Here is an 18,567-nt window from a genome sequence, read left to right on the forward strand (position 1 = left end):
TTACAAAAGCCCTTGAGTTACGTTTTGGTCCTTCTACGTTTGAAAACCATCAAGCTGAATTATTCAAATTAAAACAAGATGGGTCTGTTGTGGAGTATCAAACTAAGTTTGAAAAATTGGGAAATCAAGTTGTGGGTTTACCACCTGAAGCTATATTAAATTGTTTTATTTCTGGGTTGTCTTCGGATATTCGCCATGAATTAGCAATTTTGAAACTAGTGAATATATCTCAAGCCATTGGCCTTGCAAAGCTGATTGAGTCTAAGTTGAAAGAAACTAAACCCAAACTGTCTAAACCCTTTGCAGCCCCCTACGCAAAAACCAACACTTACACCCCATATTCCCCACAAACCAAATCCTCTCCAACCCTCACTACAGCAAACCACCTGGTACCGAAACAACCTCCTAACCCCCAAAACCAACGTTTACCTATCAAGCGTTTGTCCTCATCTCAATTACAAGAACGCAGAGCTCAAGGCCTATGTTTTAATTGTGACGAAAAATTTGTTGTTGGTTATAAATGTTCAACCAACAGGTTTCTCTTACTTTTAGCTGAAGATGATATAGATGACACTAATGAGGAATGCGAACCTACTGCCCAACAGCAAGAGCAAAATCTGGGTGACACCTATTTTCAGCTATCTACACATGCTGCCACAGGGCAGTTTTCCCCCCAAACACTCAAGTTCAAAGGACAAATTGGTGGGCTTTCCGTCATGGTTCTGGTGGACACGGGCAGTACCCACAATATCTTACAACCTAGAATTGCCCATCATCTCAATCTGCCCACAACACCTATAACTCAATTCTCAGTAATGGTAGGGAATGGATCCCATATCCAATGTGAAGGAATTTGTGAGGATGTCCAAATTGTCTTACAAAATAAACCTTTCACCCTCCCCTTTTACTTACTTCCCATAGAAGGGGCAGATGTTGTTCTCGGAATGGCTTGGTTGAGATCATTGGGGCCCATCCAGGTTGACTTCTCGTTACCCTCTATCACCTTTACCCACCAAGAAAAACCTATTACCTTAAAAGGTGATCCTTCTCAACAACCAACATTTTCTAGCTTTCACCAATTGTGTCACCTTATCCATACCAACTCTATCGCCTCTTTCCATTTAATGATCTGCCAGGCAGTCCCTCCTCCATCCCAACCAAAACTCCCTACCTCATCCCCCTTAGACAGTTTACCTCCTTATCTGCACCATGCTATTACCAAACTCATTCATCAATATGAAACCATTTTCCAGATCCCAACATCCTTACCACCAATCAGACCCCATGACCACCATATCCCCCTTCTCCCAAACACCCCCCCAATCAACGTCAAACCTTACCGTTACCCTCATTCTCAAAAAGATGCTATGACTTCAATAATACAGGAAATGCTACTAAATGGAACAATTATACCCAGCAACAGCCCCTTTTCCTCACCCGTCATTTTAGTCAAAAAGAAGGATGGGACATGGCGATTTTGTGTGGATTACCGTGCCCTCAATGCAGTCACCATAAAAGATAAATTCCCAATACCCACCATAGATGAACTATTAGACGAACTAGGTTCAGCCACCATTTTTACCAAGATAGACCTACGTTATGGCTATCACCAGATCCGGCTTGCATCGGAGGATACATACAAAACAGCTTTTCGCACTTTCGACGGGCATTATGAATTCCTAGTAATGCCCTTCGGTCTCACAAACGCACCTTCTACTTTTCAATCAGCGATGAACGATCTATTACGACCACACCTACGGCGGTTTGTCTTAGTTTTCTTTGATGACATTCTAGTTTACAGCAATAATTTCACTGATCATTTATACCACTTACAGGTTGTTTTTGACTTACTTCAAAATCATTCTTTTTTTGTGAAAGTGTCCAAGTGTGTTTTTGCAGCTGATAAAATTGACTATCTAGGCCATGTAATTTCTAAAGAGGGTGTTGCCCCTGATCCTGAAAAGGTGAAGGCCATTTTCGATTGGCCCCACCGCGTTCACTCACGACTCTCCGTGGATTTTTAGGGCTCACCGGGTTTTATAGACGTTTTGTTAGGAACTACGCCACACTCGCCGCTCCGCTCACCGACCTGTTGCGTTCCACTAAATTGAAATGGAGTATAGAGGCTGAAGTTGCCTTTACAGAATTGAAAAAGAAAATGACCTACATGCCGGTCTTGGTACTACCAGATTTTACAAAAACCTTTGTGATTGAAACAGACGCATCTGGAGTCGCCATTGGTGTTGTGTTATCTCAAGACTCTCATCCCATCGCATTCTTCAGCAGAAAAATGTGCGGATGCATGCAATCAGCATCAGTCTATGTTCGGGAAATGTTTGCTATCACCGAGGCTGTCAAAAAATGGAGGCAATATATCATTGGTCAGAAATTTCACATTTATACTGATCAAAAGAGTCTCAGAAACTTGTTGTTACAAAAGATCCAAACACCAGAACAACAAAAGTGGGCAACAAAACTTCAGGGTTTTAATTTTGAGATCTTTTACAAACCTGGAAAGTCGAATGTCGTGGCAGACGCCTTGAGTAGAAAATTCGAAGCCGACCAACCACAACTCTTATCTCTGTCCTCTCCAGTTTCGGATCTACTTCAAACTCTCCGCCAGTTCTATAAATATGATAGTCTGGGTCAGGCCCTGATTCAACAGCATACAATCAATACATCAGAGAGAAATCATTACAAGTTTTCCAAGGGCCTTCTGTACTACAAGGACAGAATTTTCGCACCTGATATAAACCAACTCTGCAAGAACATACTTCATGAATACCACGCGAAGTCCTCAGCTGGACACTCTGGGGTTCGAGCCACTCTAGCACGTCTGGTTTCATCTTTTAGTTGGCCAGGAGTTCACCTCGCAGTGAAACAGATGATTAAACACTGTGACATTTGCCAGCATAATAAATACGTGACTCAAAAGAAAAAAGGGCTCTTGCAACCTTTACCTGTTCCAAACAAAATCTGGGAGGACCTCTCAATGGACTTCATCACGCATCTTCCCAACTCCTTTGGACACACTACTGTTTGGGTCATTTATGATCGCTTGACAAAATTTGTCCACTTCATAGCTTTACCTTCAAAGTTCTCAGCAAAAGATTTAGCCTCCTGATTTACTGTCGAAGTGTTTCGCCTTCACGGAATACCGAAATCAATCGTCTCCGACCGTGATTCATTATTCCTCAGCACCTTCTGGAAAGAGTTCTTCAAGCTCCAGGGTACTAAATTAAAATACAGCTCTTCTTATCATCCCGAAACTGATGGACAGACAGAAGTAGTAAATCGGTCACTGGAAACATACCTTAGGTGTTTTGCCAACGATCACCCCCGTCACTGGTATAAATTCTTACACCTTGCAGAGTACTGGTATAACACATCCTTCCACACAGCCATCCAAATGACCCCGTTTAGAGCGCTTTATGGTCGAGATCCACCGTCCATACCGGACTACGTCAATGGCACCACCACAGAAAACGTCGTAGATCTGTCACTACAACAAAGAGATCAGGTTATTTCAGAACTAAAGGCCAACTTAATAAAAAGTAGAGTTCAGATGGAAAAGCAAGCCAACACTGCTCGAGTGGAGTTTACCTTTAACGTGGGTGATATGGTTTTGTTGAAGCTCCAACCGTATCGCCAAACGACCGTTTCCAAACGTACTTCGCAGAAGCTTTCTCAACGTTTTTTTGGCCCTTACAGAGTGATAAAACGCATTGGCCAAGTCGCTTATATGCTAGATCTGCCTTCTTCATCTCGGATACACCCAGTGGTGCATGTTTCGTTGTTGAGACCTTACTATGAAGAGGAAACAACTACAACACCCAGGCACCCATCGTTTCCGTTTTCTATCCCTTACCATGAAGATCCAGATAACCAACAGTTGTTGCTTGAAGAAGATGATTCAAAGCTTTTGTGTGAAAAAAAGAAGCAAGGAAAATTTGGAGTTGAAATGGGAACTGGAATGACGAATGTTTTGAACGAAAAAAAAAAAAGAGAGGAAGATTTTGAGAAGACTTGGCAAGGCAGAAAACAAAATGAAAGTGCAAGTGTAACCCAAACCCTAAGTACTTCCCCACCTGTACTTCAAGGTTCCCAACGTAACTTTTCGGTGCCCCATGCGATCAAAGCCACGCGTCCCAATTTGATTTCATCACAACCACACACGCGTCCCCACAGCTGTACTCCATTACCATTTGGGCAATCTTCCACGCCATCCCACGTGACCGCCTGGAAACACGGTATTCCCATTGCTCAAGACAGATTTTCTTCATCCTTATCTCCTTATCTTCAATCCCAGCCACAGATCCGAATTCCCTTATCTCTTCCCAATATTCCATCTACTTACCCTTCTACGGTCCAACCACCATCTGCCACGTCTCCCTTAAGCTCCCCAACAGTTACTTCACTTTTGGATCAACATTCTGCACTTCCCCACATTCAGCCCAACGTTGTGGATTCCAAACTGAACCTTGAGGACAAGGTTCCTCATGGGCCCGGGAGTATTGTTAGGCCCAATAGAAATAAAAAGAAATGTTTGGCTTAAAGACTTTATAATATAGTGGTGTTATTAGTAATATTGTTGTATCTTTTACTTTCCTTCAAAAGAGGCCCACGACCCAATTTTATCTTAACCCTAGCAGTATTTAAAGCTACTTGTATTTGCTGTTAGAACTCAATGAAGAAAAGTTGTTTTTAATATTTGTATCCTTTTATACATTCTAGATCTAGTTTTAGTTAGGGTATCAGTTTCTCATTGGAGTTAGTATAGTTATGTGAGCTTACTTGAGTCTCACCTAATATGTATTCATGAGATCTACCGAGTATTCTTGATTTTATTATAATTTTAGTTTATTATAGTAAGTTTTAGATAATACAGAGTGAGATTCCTAAACACATAATTACGAGACACAAAAATTAGACGAATAATACATCTGAATTTTAAGTTTAGAGATATGCGATTTTTATCTTTTGAGTAAATAAAAATATAAAATATTGAGCAATACACATATGAAGTTGGTATATAATGTTTAGAATACATGATCTGACCAAATATGAATACATTAACGTAAGTAGATACAACTGCGTGCAATTTCTTTGTTTATAATGGATAAAATAAGTAGATGATATGAATTGATGTGTTATAACTTGATAGAAAATTATGCCACTAGATTCTTGTTTCTTTATATATATATATATATATATATATATATATATATATATATATATATATATATATATATATATATATATATATATATATATATATATATATATAAATAAAGTGAGAATGTGTAAGTTATATGAGAATGTGAGAATGAATTTGAACCATTAGATTTTAAAATAAATTAATTGTAGAGATTATATGTTTTTTTTCTCTCTCCTTCATCATTTATTTTAACAATAGAGGAGAAAGAAAAAAAAATGACCCATAATTTTAGTCATTTATAAAAATGTGATTATCACATAAAAATGATGTTTATATTAATATTTACAATATAAAGTGATCATATGATATTATATTTAAGTATTACCAATAGGTAGTGTATCATCTATAATATAAGAAAATTGTATGTTCTGCCAATTACAATTTTACCCTGCTGCTCATATTGCTAGCCACGTGGATGGTCTAAGCTTTCTTCAATTGTTTTTTTTTCATTTGGTTGCAAAGCTGATGGATTTTAAAAAATAAACAATATTATATCATTTAACTTTCTGATAGAAAAGCAATTGAAGAACTTTTTATCAAATCTTATGATTTGATATAATATTGTTTATTTTTTAAAATTCATCAGCTTTGCACCTCAAATCTTTTACTGAACCACTTTTTATGCTCCCACAACTTCTTCCACTTTTCATGCCCCAATCACTTCTTCTACACGTTCTCTCTCTTCCCCCTTCTTCTTTCTTCTTTGTTCCTCTACCTTTTTCATCTTCTCTTCTTTTTCTCTCTTATGCTTCCTCTCTCTTATGCTTCCTCTCTCTTATTCTTCTTCTTTCTTCTCTCTTCCTTTTCTTCAACAAAAATGATAATTTTATCCTTCTTTACTTAGATCTACGAAACACCGATAATTATGTTGTTGATTATATTTGTTGTTGTTATTGTAGGTTTCGATAAAATGCGGATCTCCTTTTTACTTTTGATTTTTGTTCAGATTCTCCTTTCATTTACTCCTATTTTGTTTGTATGGTGTTATTTGTTGTTGTTGTTGTGAGAGTTGTTTCTGTCAATAATGTGCTTTCAAAATATAGAATGCACCTTGTCTGCATCGTGTTCGATGAAAGTCCCAAATCAATCTCTTTGTTATTTTTTCTATTTCAGATTTGTGTGGATTTAATTTGTTGCTCTTATTTTGCAGCAAGTATGTATGAGATTTAAAGAGATCTACCATTTTTATAAGAGATCTACCAATTTTTTACCTTCAGATCTATCGGGTGAAAGGAAACAGAGAAATATCTTAAGGTGAATTTTAAATTTTTTACATGTTTGGTTTTTATTTTAGTTTCTTTTGAAGTTTTACGAATATGTGATTTTACACCTTTTTATCTCATTCTATAAAAAAAAAAGGTTGAGTTTTTACTATTTTTGTTCCATCAATCATGTAAAAATTAAAATTTTAAGTTGTTTGGTTCTTTTCATTAATATTTTTTACTATTTTTTCATAAACAACTTTGTGCAACATCTATTTCATTATTGTTGAAAAAATAATTTATGCTTTTGGAACTATTTTTTTCATCAATTTTTTCATTAGGTTTCATGTTTTTAAAATCATGTTCGTGGTGCTTTTATATTTTTCTGACAGATTTTTTGTGGAATGGAGAAAAAAGAAGATTTTGTTGGGGACTAAAGCTTTGGCGGCTTAAATTGATTAGAAAATTTGGTCTGTATTTAATTGTAATTGACTATTAATAAAGATGTCATATATAATCAATAATATTAAATTTTAAAAAGAATGATGACTTTCAATGATGGTTTCAATAAGTAATTATTAATGTATGTATAATTGATGCAAATACAAAAAATTGCATGAAAAATTATATCTTAGTTTTATTATGATTTTAATTATTTATATTAATAATTTAGTTTCTCTTTCTCATTTTAAAATTAGATTTTAATTTATTTTTAATAGTTACAAAAAATTAATATTTATTTTATTTTTAATTCAATTAAAATGGAAGGTGGTGATACACGATGAGAAATGAACTAATGAAGTAGTACTTGATAATGAACTTTATTTTCTTCAATTTCATTTCAGTCACAATTTCTTCTTAGTCTTGTATCTCCACGTCTTTTGAGGCGTATTGAACAGGAATAGTCGGCTGATGTTGATATATGCATGTGATCCGATGTGGCATAATAGTAGGTAGTTTTTGAAGAAAGTAGGTGGTTGTATTGTCATATTTTTTTTTCCAACCAAGTTTATTAACACTACAATATGAAGTAAGTAGTGTTGATTTTACCAATAAAATTAACTAAATATTATAAATATTGAAAATGTAATTATTTATATATTTTATACAATAAACTTTTATGTATTGATAGTACTATACCAACTCAATCACACTCAAATCTAAATAATTATTTTTCTTTTTTCAAATTTTTCTTTAGGCGTCATTACATTAAAAACACAACACTAATATATTATTTTATTTTTTCTTGTAATATAAGCTATTAATTAAATACTAATTTTTAAGTACTTTGATTTTTTTTTTCTTTCAAAATTTATGTATTTTAAACAAAAAAAATTGTAATGGCAGGAACGATAAAATATAAAAAGATTCATGTTTTTATTTATCTATGTTTTAATAGAATTAAATAGAATTTAAAGAAGAAGAAAAAATAATAAGAGTAGAATAAGAATAAATCAAATTAAATCTATCATATCTAATGACTTTTAGTTTATTTTATTATTTCTATATGTGTTACAAATCAAAAAAAAAAAAAAAAAACATAATCACGATCTATATTTGTTCTATTATATCTTAAATACTATATGTGAGATTAAAAAAAACTATATGTGAGTATTTAAAGGATTCATGAGGGATTTTTTTCTATATTCATTCATGTTAATATAGGGGAACAACATACAGGAAATTTATATTAGTAAAATCTGTTAGAACAAGATTTGTTCTGATCAATATTCTGTGTTTTGATGATAACAGTATATATGAATTTTGTATAAGATAATGTGGTACTCTAATCCTTTGCATTTTCCATTTCAGGAAATACATTAAGAGTATGCACAGTTCAGCGCTCAGAAGCACTGACTCAGAAGGTTCTGGATGGCTACATCAGAACATGCTCTGGCAAGACATCAGAAAATGGTCAAGCAGAATCAGAACATGAACTGTAAAGCATCAGAAGAACGAAGTCAGAAGCAGAAGCACTGAAGTTCTGAATGGTATCACGCTCAAGCTCTTCAAAGTCAGAAGACAAGAAGATGCTCTGCACCAAGCTGTTGACTCTGATATTCAAATGTTGTTATACAAATCTGAGTCCAGAAGAAAGTACAAGATGACAGGATATTAAGTCTAATCTCTGACTGACAAAAGGAACGTTAGAAGCTACAAAAGGCAGCAAGGCTCGAGGTAGTTGACAAAAGTGTGAAACATTAAATGCAAAGCTGTATTATTCACGCAAAGCATTAAATGCTCCCAACGGTCATTTCCTCTCAGCGCCTATAAATAGAAGTTCTGATCAGAAGCAAAGAAGAACACTTGTGAAAAATACTGAAACGCTGTCAAAATCAAAACTCACGAACTTCATCTTCAACCTCACAAACTCTTGTAATATTTAGTGAGTGTTAAGCTTAGAACTTAAGAGAAATATCACTGTTGTGATTACAGCTTTATTAGAAGCAATCTTACTCTTGTAAACATTATTTTACATTGTTTGTAAAAGGTTCCTAAAGTGATCAAGTTGTGATCAGTAGACTCTAGAAGACTTAGAAAGTTTCTAAGTGAAGATTTCCTAGAGTGATCAAGTTGTGATATGTATACTCTAAAAGACTTAGAAGTTTTCTAAGTGGATAACCATTGTAATCAGTTGAATTAGTGGATAAATCCTCAGTTGAGGTAAATCACTCTAAGGGGGTGGACTGGAGTAGTTTCGTTAACAACGAACCAGGATAAAAATAATTGTGTTCATTGTTTTTATCTTACAAGTTTTTGAAGTCACACTTATTCAAACCCCCCATTTCTAAGTGTTTTTCTATCCTTCAAAATCATGATTTTTTTATTAATTTTTAAAATAATTTATTTTTTTACTAATTCCAGTGCAAACTTACTTTCTCTCTTATAGTAAAGGTTGATACTTCAATTTTTTACTGATGTTACAGCAGGTAAAGTCACGTCATCTCATCAAACTCAATATTACTCTAAAGTTGATATATATTATTTCGCTAATATTATTAATTTTTTTTATATTTAAAAAAATATTACTTTTATATATTAATTATAAAAAAATATTACTTTTATACACGGAAAAGAAATTTTTTATTAGTCCAAATATTTTTAATTAACGTTGTTATTTTTATATATGAAAAAAAATTGACTATTGTTCTACATAATTTTATAAATGATGTATAAACAAAAATAATTTTTATATACGGAAAAATATTTATTGTTGATTTACATATTTTTTATAAATAATATTTATAAAAAATCATATTAGTATACGGGAAAAATAATTTTTTTTCCAAAAATGAGAAAAATATGGGTCATATAATTAAATAAACTTTACTGAAAACATAACTTTTTTCTTTCCAATGGATGTTTGAATATTTCAAATTTAAAAATTAAACAAACTTTCCTTGAAAACAGAACTTTTTTCTTTTCATACTCTAACTATGCACAAATTTTTTTCTTTTCCTACTCTACCATATTCTTATTTAATTATAGTTTTTTAAAAAATATCAATAAATATGTGAGACACATATTTATTATAATTAAATTAATAAATATAAAATAATTTTAATTTTTATAACATTTTAAATATTTTTTTCAACTTTTATTTTTTTAAATTTTATTATATAAATAACTTTATATTTATGTTCTGATATTATAAATTTAAGATATTTATTGTCATTTATTTAAAATGTAATACATTTTATACATTCAATTATTATTTTTTCACGGGTACCAGACATTTTTCTATACATTCAATTATTATTTTTTCATGGGTACCAGATATTTTTTTATACATTCAATTATCATTTTTTTTCACGGGTACCAGACATTTTTCGATACATTCAATTGTTATTTTTTCACGGGGTACTAGACATTTTTCTATACATTCAATTATTATTTTTTTACGGCTACTAAATATTTTTCTATACATTTGATTATTATTTTTCACAGATATCAGACATTTTTCTATTAAAAATATATATCTGAAACAAATGCGCGTCCCGTACCAGAACCCGTGCGAACGCACGGGTTTGTTACTAGTTGATGTTAAAAGTTAGTTAGTGTTATGAATGTAGTTTAGTTTTATGATGTTAATGTTGTCTAGTTATTTTATGATGTTATTTAGTTTCTATAAGTAGTTATTTAATTATTTTAATCATCTTAAAATAATTGTATTTTAGTGTGATTATTTTAGAGATAATATTTTAAAAAAAGGAGTATATGTATTTATATGGTTGAAATAAGATATTTTTAGTAAAGAAGAAGGTACGAAAGAAAGAAGAGTAAATGTGTGGATCATAATTGAGATAGGCTTATTTAGGAGACAAAGTTAAAACTGGTCAGAATCACTAAAAATCTAAAAGATTTACCGTAGCAACTCTTAAAAACACACGGACGTGTTAAAAAAAAGGTAATAATTTTGCTCTAGTGACAAACAGTTGTGCAAAACAGTTTTTCTAATTCATCTCAAATTTCAACATGAGTTTTCTAACTTTAAATTAGTTATTATTTTATATTCATTTCAATTTTAGTTATTTTATTACCTCTTTAAAAATATTGTTTTCTTCCCTTGTTGAACCTCACAGTTTTAATTTGTTCTTTTTCATCATAACTCTAATTTGAGTGGAACCAACGTCAAAACGACCATAAAAATATTATCAATATTATCCATCAATTTAATATTTGATTTAGGGTAAATTATTTAACCTAAATTTTAAAATTGATATTTCTAGTTTATTCTCGTATTTAATTTTTAATATCTAACCATAAACTATCAAATTTGACCGATTAGAAGATGATGAGTCAAACAAACGGAAGATCTTTGCCGGTGGATAGAGATTCGTGTGAGAAAGCATCAAAATAAGGTACAAGATGAGAGTGCATTTGAATCATGATTATAAAATAAGTGAGATGAATGGGAGAGTCGTATTTCTTAAATTTCATCCAGCGTTCACTGCGATAGGTAAAGTGATAATTAAATAAACGTGCAAATCTAAAAGTGTGAGGTTAAAAGAGAAACTAGACACTTTATTAAGGTTTTGATAGATTAATTTATGTTGAACATGTTATAATTGATGTTATAGTTATCTAATTATCATATTTATTTGATAATCGACAAAATACGGAGTTGAGCACACGTGATGAATGAGTTGATGTGATAATTTATTATAATAATGTACTCGTGATGATATTGAGTTTACAATTGACTTTGTGTGAATACTTGGTGTGTTAGTTTATGAATTGATTTACTTATATATATATATATATATATATATATATATATATATATATATATATATATATATATATATATATATATATATATATATATATGTGTGTGTGTGTGTGTGTGTGTGTGTGTGTGTGTGTGTGTGTGTGTGTGTGTGTGTGTGTGTGTGTGTGTGTGTGTGTGTGTGTGTGTGTGTGTGTGTGTGTGTGTGTGTGTGTGTGTGTGTGTGTGTGTGTGTGTGTGTGTGTGTGTGTGTGTGTGTGTGTGTGTGTGTGTGTGTGTGTGTGTGTGTGTGTGTGTGTGTGTGTGTGTGTGTGTGTGTGTGTGTGTGTGTGTGTGTGTGTGTGTGTGTGTGTGTGTGTGTGTGTGTGTGTGTGTGTGTGTGTGTGTGTGTGTGTGTGTGTGTGTGTGTGTGTGTGTGTGTGTGTGTGTGTGTGTGTGTGTGTGTGTGTGTGTGTGTGTGTGTGTGTGTGTGTGTGTGTGTTAAATGATGTGTGACGATACAAAGTACATAAAATCAATGTGAAAATGCTGAGTTTGATGTGATGAAATTGAGATGTTATGACTGTTTAATTTGAAGAACTATTGGTAAATATAATTATTTGTGAACACGCTGTGATTTTATTTGGAATATTATAATTATGATTACTTTTCCTCTATGGATTAAAATGAATTGATATACCCAATGGTGGTGTATATTTATTAAGTGGTGTTAGAATACATGAAATACATAATAATGATGTTTAAATGATGAATAAGATGTTTTGAAATTGATGTGTAAAAGTATTTGTTATTTTTCCATAGATGATGAAATAGAGGTAGTTACGACCCATGTTGAAGACAGTACTCTTAAGGAGTAACTTAGGCTAACGAGGAAAGGGACTAGATGTTATGGGTTTTGACATAGATAATATTTTGTCAACATATAGGTAGGGTATGATAAGCATAAATTGATGTTAGATAAGTAACTGATGTATAGGGTCAGTATGATGTAGTATCAAATAGAGAGAAGTACCTTATTGAATATGGTGCAATATCACTATAGAGAAATGACCATATGAAGTACTATCACTTAAGGGAAGCACACCCATAATTTTATCATGGGATATAATACAGTATTGCTAGGGGTGTAATCGGATCGGTTTGGACCGGTTTTTGGTTGAAAAAAGGTCCGAACCAATGATATTTCCATCGGTTTGTTTTGGTTCGGTTTTCAACATTTTTCAAAAATGGAACCGAACCAAACTAACCGGTTTGGTTCGGTTTGGTTTGGTTTGGTTGATCGGTTTACAATATTTATTTTTTTAAATATTATATTCATCCGTATATTCTCCATTATCGTGTTTTTTGGTGTATTTTATACTATTATTTTTTTAAACATTATATTCATCTGTATATTCTCCATTATCGTATTTTTGGTGTATTTTATACTATTATTTTTTAAAATAATATGTTTCATGCTATATTTGTTCAAACAAATTACAAGTTGCTCTTATTCCATACGAAATAGTGACATCATTTCCTTTGCAAGTTTCCTATCAAATATAAAAGTTAACACTTAGTATCAGAAAGTTGGAAAGGGATTTCAAAGCTTAACATATAGAATATAACAAAACACACATTCATTAACATGTTTCACACCTCAAACACACATCAAAACTATTTTGTAACAAGATCTAAATGAGTTTTGATGAAGAAAAAGAAGAAAAAAAAGGTACAAAAATATATGAAAATTAACAAAGAGAACTTGAATACGAAGAAGACGACCATAACATATCATAATGACAGTAGTGAAAGGAACAATAGTTGTGGGCAGCAAGAGCAGCAGTTCTGTGAAAGCATAACTTTTGTGACTTATGGTTTCTATTGTCTATGCTTTAGAGTTTGATTCTAGATGCGTGTTTTGCTTAAAGGAAGGAAGTGTAAACAAAGATGGATAATAGTTGGACCGATAAAAAAAATTGAGTTTAATGATGGGTAGAATAAAATATTTAAAGCATCATTATTTCCAATGGTTCGGTTCATCGGATTGGCGGTTCCTAAAAACTAAATCCGAGAACCGAACCAAACCACATCGGTTTTTATTGGTTTGGTTCGGTTTTTAAACCAAACCAATAATAATCGGTTTAATTTCGGGTTGGTTTGGTTTGGATTGTCGGTTTAATTGGATTTTTTTGACCCGCTTACACCCCTAAGTATTGCTTAAGATAAGTTGTACACAAGTGTCGTATCGCTTGAGAGAAGTACACCCAAAATTGGATTATAGGATGTAATTCAATATTGCTTGAGATAAGTATTACACAAGTGGAGTATCAATTGAGAGAAGCACATTTGTATTTTCGTTATGGACGTACTGCAATATCATAGAGAGAAGCATGACCCTCTTTAGAGTAGAATGGTATCAAAGAAAAATGAGAGCTTTAAAGTCTAAGAGCATGCATATCATAATTTAAATTGTGATTAAACTTGATGATTCTTGTTATTTATATTGATATTCTATATTGATTGCTCTTATTAAGTGTAATACGGTGAACTGACTTTATTATCGAAATGTCGCGGTAAGCAAGAGTCGCCACCGACTTTTATTTTATCCAAATTATCAGAAAGGCTAAAAGAACAGGAAAAACCTTTTTAAAAAGAAACTGAGTACGGGGGGTAATTATGCAAAGGGAAGGTGTAAGGCACCATTTGCATCCATGGTTTTCCATGGGCTCTTAATTGCTTTGCTCTTTTGAAAGAAATGTAGAAGAAGTGAATACGGACTTTAGCTCGTAAATGAGCGTAGCCATATTGAAGGTTTATGAAAAAAATGTAGAAAAAGGTTTTAGCCAGAGCAAGGCAATTAGGGGGAGATTACCTTCATAATGTAGAAAAACAAGTCTTTTAGTCTTTCAGGGTGAAAGGGTCTATCCATGCCATAAGAGGGCAGGAAGCCTTTCATTTGGAGGTTGAAGGGTCGTCGCAATATCGTTCGCCATAAGATTGTCTCATGCCGTAGAGAGGCAGATAGTCTAAGGGAAGGATCAGAATAGCCTTTCGTTTAGGCAACCAGAGGATACCTCAGCCTTTCGTAGGCAACTTTTGAGGGACGAGATCATATTAGTGTATCGAAGACAACATCATTAGAGACTTATGATCTTTGCATTAATCGAGGCAACATGGCTGAGGTATCCTCGTATTCGAGGGACATGGCTATTCTGCAAAAAAACACAAGGCAACAAGGCAACAGGCAACAAGGCAACAGGCAACAGAAGGGGTTACCAAAAAATTCAGAAATTATCTTATAATTAGTTATTCTAAATTGATTAACAGGCTTGCACTCCCTAGGATTACTAACCACACAATAATATGGGGAAGGGGAAAAAAAACCAGCGGATTCACAGTGCAATAGAGTTTGGCATAAGTAATAATTAGGCAGAAAAATAAAAGAGATTAAAGTTTAGAGTTACCGATTATTTGAGCTTTGGCGATTGGCAAACCCTGAAAAGGTGGGAAAAATAGAAACCAAAAAGGGGTGAGTGCATTATCAATTCATTGATAGTTAAAGCTAATCCTAATTTGATAAAAAAAAAGAAGGCAAAAGAAAATTAAAAATAAATATGAAATATGACTTAGCTTTTGATCTGATATGGTTCGTAGTTGGAAGAACCTTGATTAATCCATGCATGCGTACGCAAGATATGAATGTCTGCAAAACAGTTCAATGCTCACGATGGTAGTACCTCGCAAAAACAAGAAAATGTTAGTACGAACATATGTAGAACGATGCAAGAAAAATATTGACGAATAAAAAAATCACAAGATGTCCAAGAAAATATTAAATCTTAAAAGAAAATAAGTAATTGAAATATTTTGTGTTTATTTGTTAGCAATTTATCTACAAGTTAATAATTTTATTTACAAATCTAATTATTTTAATTAAATTAATAAGTAACTGAAATGATGACATGTTTTTATGTGTTTTTTATTAAAAAAACTAACTAATTTAACATATTTGATATTTAATTGATTTTATTGTTTATTTTTTGCCTAACTAAAGTTAAGAGAAATTTTTTTATTATACATATTTCTTAATCTAAAAAAAACAATATTAAAAGGGGCGGTACCTTTAATCAGCATGTTATAGTGTCACATAACCAATGTAATTGATTTTTCAAACTTAAACAAAGGTCCAATAGGCATTTGACACATGGCGATTAATATGGAAAATAAGAGAACAAAAATACTACACCTAAAATGGAAAATATAATATGTACAAAGAGTCTTGAAAGAGGTTTGTTTCAGTTCTATAGTGAGCATCGTTTAGAGGTCGTGGACGGTTTGTGAATAAAATATGTACAAAGTGGTGGCCTCCCCCATAAGGGTTTATTGTTAGTCTATGTATACATAAAAACTTAGGTTAACTAAAATGGAAAATATAATTCGTAATCAAAATTTTTATTGAGATAGAAAATCAAAGATTAATCTGCTTCAAATCTTTTTAGAAATAGAATAATCAAATAAAAAAATGCAATAAAATTAATTTGTTAGAAAATCTAAATAGAAATCTACCTTATATAATTTTTTTTGTGATTTTTGGTTAACATATGCATAAAATAATAATTTAAAATAAAAAATAATATTTTTTAAAATACTCTTAAAATAAAAACGAAAATACTATTTAAATTATAAAAAACTTATTTTTTGTGATTATTTAAATAAATGGAAATAAAGTTAAGACTAAAATTAGAAATCAAAATAAAAAGAAAAAATGTTAAAAGTGATATTCGAACCCGGGACCTCTCGCTCTTGCATCTTTTAATCTTAAGTCCTTACCAACTACGTTGCATCACTTATTCGAAATAAAATGACATTTGCAAATATATGAGGGCAAATTTTGGGGTATGACATTAAGGTTGTTTTGAGATAATAATAATTATATCTTGAAAGTGTGAATTATATAGATGTTTGATGTTGATGATTTGTGTTAACTGTGATTTGAGATGATACAATATTTACTTGATAATTTGCGTGTTTTTCTCAATTATTTTATATTGTTACATGTATTCGAAGCTCACCTTTTCATGTTTGTGTTTGTCTAGCTTGGCCATGCGTTTGTGAAATCGAAGTAAAAACAGGTTAATTAATCTTGAAGTTCAAGTTTGGGAGAAGCCCCATTCTGATATGTGACATTGGATTGGGAAAATTATTTTAAAATGTTTTTACTTTCTGCATTAAAAGATTATAAATATTCATCATGGAGATGCGGAATTGTTTTAATTTAATGGTTTTTCAGAATCATTTGAAATGTGTAAGTGGATGAAGTAATGTCCTTTATCTCAAAAAAATTTGAAACTCGTAAATTTTATTAGTTTTGAACACTTCCAATATTTATAAATATAAAATATATTATTTTGGATTTAGGGTGTCATAATAGCAGTATAAGCCCGTTTCAAATTTTTGACTTTTTTATTTGGACCTTCCTCTTGAATCTCCCCCTTGTCCTGACTCCTTTTATCATTCTTAACTAAGGAAATTGGAACATCATTATTTTTCTTGCTCCAAATCTCAGAGGACGAATGAGTTACCTCTGGTCGCCCAACTTTAACGGGTCGTGGCAATAAGAGGAAGCGCGCCTTCTCTAGTATGCGGATCATAGACCACTTTTCCTAAACCAAGAAAGGAAGGTTGAGTTTTTGTGATGCCTTGATCCTTCTTCCTCTTGAAGAGGCTCCTTACAACGACCCACATGTTATTTAAAAATCAATATAAACCACAATAATAAGGTGTTTAAAATAATAACACAAGTTGGCACTATTAGAAAGCATGTGATTTTTCTTACCAAAGAGTTCATTCCTATCTTAGGGGAGGCATCATCCACCACTTCTCGGGTGCTGATAAACCACTCCTCTTATGCAGAAGGGGACGCATCATATGCCTTGTCGATGTTTAGTTGATCCAAGTAAGACAACAAGTTGGACTTTATTGATCAAAGTGGTCTTAGGACCAATACCTCTTGATTATATCCGTGTAGAGGGCCAATTCTAAGCCAGAAGTGGCCGAGGAGGTAGAACTGTGTCCCAAAACTCGGCAGAACTATGAGTGGGCGGTTAGAGAAAGATGAGTCACCAATAAATAACAATCCTTGAAATATTTCTAGCTATCATTATAGATTTTGAAAATTTTGTTGACCCGGCACAGAGAAATCATCCCTATGCCACGTCTCCTTTTTGTTGATGTACGGGAGACTGTGAAAATATGAAAGAAGAGATTCACTGAAGAAAACTCTCATGTTCCCTGTACTCATACCAATATTGGAACATCTTCAAAAATGTCGAAGCCACTGATTATAGTTGGGAAGGGGAATTTGTAGGTGTTTAAGTACTCCTTTCTCGAATTCGATTAGGAGCAGTTTCAGCTTCAACATTTGAAACAAGAATCCGTACATAGGGATGGAGCACCCACCCGAATACAACATATGAAAATATATGTTAATAAAAAAATAGCATCCATTAATGTGGTAAAAGTGCATAAGTCTTGATTATGTACTATCCATCCTTTTTGTCCTTAAAGACAACCAACAAATATGCATTTTTCTGATTTTTCTCCAAATATTTAAGGTGTCTTGGATGGATTTTTAATGTAACACAAGCATCCAAAGACTCTTGATTATTCATGATTAGGACCCTTCTTGAAAATCCTCTCATACAATATCTTTCCTTTATTGGCATAATGGGAATTCTAATTCTCCCCAAAATTGTAATTGAAAGTTATATTGGAAACGTAATGCTCCTGCAACATTAAATATATGCTAGTGTTTTCTCTCTACATGTCCATTTTATTGTGGAGTAGCCACACAAGATGTCTCGTGAATGATTCCATCTAGTTTGAGCATATTGCTCTTTATTAAAACCCCTAAGAAATAGGTGAACTCATTTTTC

The sequence above is a fragment of the Vicia villosa genome, linkage group LG3, assembly GCF_029867415.1.
Source record: "Vicia villosa cultivar HV-30 ecotype Madison, WI linkage group LG3, Vvil1.0, whole genome shotgun sequence".
NCBI classification, from domain to species: Eukaryota; Viridiplantae; Streptophyta; class Magnoliopsida; order Fabales; family Fabaceae; genus Vicia; species Vicia villosa.